Source organism: Pseudophryne corroboree, chromosome 10, assembly GCF_028390025.1.
Source record: "Pseudophryne corroboree isolate aPseCor3 chromosome 10, aPseCor3.hap2, whole genome shotgun sequence".
NCBI lineage: Eukaryota > Metazoa > Chordata > Amphibia > Anura > Myobatrachidae > Pseudophryne > Pseudophryne corroboree.
The window spans coordinates 245,996,321-246,001,177 of NC_086453.1; the positions used below are offsets into that span (position 1 = coordinate 245,996,321).

General features: G+C 43.6%; 1 pseudogene; it reads left to right on the forward strand.

Moving 5' to 3' along the window:
- The first annotated feature begins 4,483 nt into the window (after nucleotides 1–4,483).
- LOC134967229 (5S ribosomal RNA) lies at nucleotides 4,484–4,602 on the forward strand (annotated as a pseudogene).
- Nucleotides 4,603–4,857: the final 255 nt, after the last annotated feature.

The window sequence follows — 4,857 nt, forward strand, 5'->3', positions numbered from 1 at the left end:
GATGTTTTACCTCGTTCTGGTTTCCGAGTCTGGTGGGAAAACCTGAGCCGTCTCGGATACGGGCTCAGGTAGTGAAGTCCGGTAGGGTTCAGTTCTCAGGGAACCGAACCCGCTCATCACTACTCGTAATGCACAATTGGTTTTAAGGGGCCACATGTATCACACTGTTATACAGTACTGTACCACAAATATAAGCCTGACCCATATACACAAAGTAGGATTTTTTTTATGGTTTATACTTTTATGCCATATTCTGAACCTACTATCTGCATGTTGAAGAAGAAATTAGGATCTTCAGATCACTGATTTTTTGTCATTCTTCAACCTTACAGTGTTAGAAATACTGTCTTTTGTAATTTCAGTCTACTGTTATAAGCTGACAGGAGTTGTCTTCTACAGCTGTAGTCCATCCACTTTGATGTTTGATATGCTGTGTGTTGAGATTTTCTCCTAAATACCACTGGTGTAACATACAGTTATTTGATTTATTTTCACCTTCCTGTCTGCTTGAATTTGTCTGGCCATACTGCTCTGATCTCTCTCATATTAGGTCGCATATTGACTATAGGTTACTTTTTTTAACTGAATTCAGCTAAAACAGACATTTACTAACATTAAAAAAATATATTAATGTAGGTCGGATACAGTGTGGGTTTGATAAAGTGCAGGTCAGAAACAGCACAGGATACAGTGCAGGTCGGATACAGTGTGGGTCAGATACAATGCGGGTCCGATACAGTGCATGTTACAGTGCAGGTGGGAAACAGTGCAGGATACAGTGCAGGTCGGATACCGTGTGGGTCAGATACAGTGTGGATCAGATACAGTTCAGGTTAAAGATAGTTTAGGTCAGATACAGTGTGGGTCGGACACAGTGTGGGTCAGATACAGTGTGAGTTTGATACAGTGCAGGTGCGATACAGTGTAGGTCAAATACAGTGCAGGTTACAATGCAGGTCAGATACAGTGTGGGTTAGATACACCAATGCACTTACTGTGACAGCAGACAGGAAACTTGCCCCTGCTAATGACCTAGGTGGTGTCTGTGAGAAGGATGATGCCTGTGGTTTCAGCAGTGTGGGGGTGCTGACTGTGTCTTCTGTGTGGGTTTTCCAGCGGTGTCAGCACTGCTGGGGTGCTGACTGTATCCTCTGTGTGGGTGTACTAGCAGTGTCAACAGTGCTGGGGTGCTGACTGTGTCCTCTGTGCGGGTGTGCCAGTGGTATCAGCATTGCTGGCGGTATCCTCTGTGCAGGGGTGCTGACTGTTTTGGTAGTGCGGGGGTGTCTGCAGCGAGAAGGGCTGCCAGTGGTGTCCCCAGTGTGGCTGGTGGCAGCAGCCGCTATCTTTAATGCTGTGCCCATTGAACTCTATGGGCAAGCGCTAATTGGCTGAGAGCTGTGAGAGACGGCTCTCTCAGTCAGTCAGCGGCCTGCCTGTTGAAATCAGTGGGACTGGTGCCCAAGGCAAATCCTCAAAATCCTACAGTGGGATCTTGAGCTTTTGCCTCATTTTGGGATCTGGGGCAGGTAGAGATGTCCGAGCTATGGCGGGTGGATGCCCAGCACAGGGCTAGTCTGCTCCGTATGTCAGGCTCTACCCCCTTGCCCCACCCACAGAGGTGTGAAAGCGTCACAAAGCAGCAATGCTTTCATGCCAGGCGAGTAGCTCCCTGTCTACGCAACATAGCTGTGGAGGCAGGCGGCTACCCCCATCATGTTTTTGGTCGCACCGGCTGCGTATGATGTCACATCATTCGTCTACTGCTTGGGTTCAATTCAGTCTCTGATTTATTTTGAGTATGTCAATTAGGAGCATCTGGTATCGCCTCCTTAAAGCAGTGTTCACTCTCCTTCCAAAAGGGGTCACCAGGCCTCTTGTTTATGAGAGCTGCTGTTCTAGTAGCTCCCAGTGGTGCTGCTCATCTGAACCTGTTCTCTGTCCACATGTCAGGTAATGGCCTAATTATCACTAGCATGGATTACACCTAACACTTTTTAAGTCTGCCTAATTCCAGCACTCATGGCTGAGCCATCAGTGTGTCTGGACTTCCTGCCTGTCAGATACATGAGGAATGTCTGATCATTCACCAGGTTCAAATGCTTTGTCTGTTATTCAGTAGTACAGGATTTTAATTTGCTCTGTCAGTGTCAGCATTCAGCACTCTCAATTAGTCTGCAGTGATCTTGTTTTGTTTTTGCGCACATTCTTAATTCTCAGTGTTTCTGCATTATCAAGTGGTTCTGCACTTACTAGTGAACTAAGGTGGTCATTCCGAGTTGATCGCTCGCTAGCAGTTTTTAGCAGCCGTGCAAACGCTATGCCACCTCCCACTGGGAGTGTATTTTAGCTTAGCAGAATTGCGAACGAAAGCATCGCAGAGCGGCTACAAAATGTTTTTGTGCAGTTTCAGAGTAGCTTCAGACCTACTCAGCGCTTGCGATAACTTCAGACTGTTCAGTTCCTGTTTTGACGTCACAAACACGCCCTGCGTTCACCCAGCCACGCATCCATTTTTCCTGGCACGCCTGCGTTTTTCAGAATACTCCCTGAAAACGGTCAGTTGACACCCAGAAATGCCCTCTTCCTGTCAATCACTCTGCGGCCAGCAGTGCGTCTGAAAAGCCTCGCTAGACCTTGTGTGAAACTACATCGTTCTTTGTAATATCACATACGCATGCGCAGAAGTGCTGATTTTTTGCCTGATAGCTGCGCAGCGAACGAAAGCAGCTAGCAAACAACTCGGAATGACCACCTAAGATTTCTGTACTAACCTGCATTGCATGGTGAATTCTGCTATTTTTATAAGCATAAATATCATCATGTGTATATATCACCAAACTTCTTGTTCAACGTGCACCCAGGGAGTTCATGACACTAGCCCAGAGATGCCAATGGTCCCGATGAGTGCTCCCTTCACTGGCCTGTTATGTGAAATTCTTTTGAATGTATCACTGGCAATAAAACTAGAACACTTAACAACAGGAACACCTCTCAGACCTGTCTAGAACTGAAGGCGGTGGAAGCAAAGTCCACAATAAGTACATCATTATTAGAGATGAGCAGGTCCAGTTCTCTGAGAACCGTACCCACTGACTTTGGGATCTGAGTCCGGCTCGGGGTTTCCCGCCTTACTAAAATCCCAAATTGAGGCAAAACATCATCATCTCGCTGTTGAATTCTTATGGGTTTTGGATTCTATAAAGGTCCCCTGTGATCGGCACCATTTTCACTACGGCTGTGGATAGTGTATGGAACAGATGTGTCCTCATTCTCAGTACTGTGTTGTCTGACTGGCATGGGGCTGGTGTATCTGTTATTGGTGCTTTTTCTGCTGTATCAGACCATGGGTGCGCTGTCTGCTGTATCATTACAGGGGTGCTCTGTCTGCTGTATCTGAAAGAGGTGATTTGTCTGTATATTCAGGGGTTACACCCCAGTGTAAAAATAAAATAATAAAAGCTAAAAACAAAAAGCCTAAAAATATAATTATTACAAAATATATTTTTTTTGCGCTGTACCCCAGTGTACTATACAATTTTTATGTTATTTTTAAAAGTACTGTGACACTGCCTGTCAAACTGCAGTGTATATTATTATTTAATACTTATACACGTATTGTGAGACACTGTGGGTGAAGGTGGTACCACAGTAATGTATTTTCATATTCATACACATATTGTGCGACACTGTTTGTGAAATTAAACTGCAGTGTTCAATTACTGTTTCTGACTCATACACATATTGGGAAAAAGGTTGGTTTGGTGCCGCACAGGACTAAAAACAATCTCTTTATGATGTGCTCTTATCAAATTTGTCCCTTGTAACCAACAGTGCATATGCATAAGAGATGCCTGTAATCGGTATCCAAGGAGTTATTGTTGTTGGTGGTGCACCCAGAGTCAAGAATACGTGTCAATATTTGAAAGAAAAAAGAAAGACTCTGTGTTGGGGCACGCTTAAAATAAAACTTAACTTTTAATTATAATATGATAAGATTATGGTACACCGACAAACACACATAAACATTAACCATCTACATAACAATATTATATTACATTCTAATATTGTTATGTAGATGGTTAATTTATTCCTACAAACCACAACATATTGTTAAAAAAAAACCTCGGTTTTGGATCATATATGACTATGGGTTATCCCCAATAGCTGGAATTGGTTGTGTATCAGGAAACTTTAAGATATCTGTGTAATTCCATACTTATTTTCAATAAGCCCAGGTAACCTGCCCCTCTCATCCACTGTCCGCTATATCTCTTTATGACAGTGGACAGCAGAAGGCGGGCCCTGAACTTATTTGTTTCCTATATCTCACTTTTTCAGTACTCTCTCATCCAAATGCCAGTCATATAATTTCTCTGCAATACGAAAGTAACAGAGAGACTGTGCACAATAATGGACAGCAGAAGTACTCCTTTTGGTATGTGCCAATAACCTTACACCCTCTCATTCACAACCTATGTAATATTACTGCCATATCTCACTGGTTTCGCCCAATCTCGCCTGATCTTGGAAGCTAAGCAGCGAGGAGCCTGAATAGTACCTAGATGGGAGACCACTAGGGAATCTCAGGTGCAGTAATAAATACCTGTGTCCTTATGTGAAAAGCAGAAGTGTTGGAGCAACCTTTGACCCTTACCGATTTCATATCTATATTCCTCTTCCAATCTGTCTGATCCTAGACTCACATAGAGTTTCTTCTTTCACTGTACATGTTGACCAGAAACCAAGCAATAGCAGTTTAACCCTTACCAGGATACCAGGATACGTTATCACAATAGGCATTGATTAATGGACCAAAATTCTTAGTCTAAATTTTTTTATCAAATGCCGTTGTGA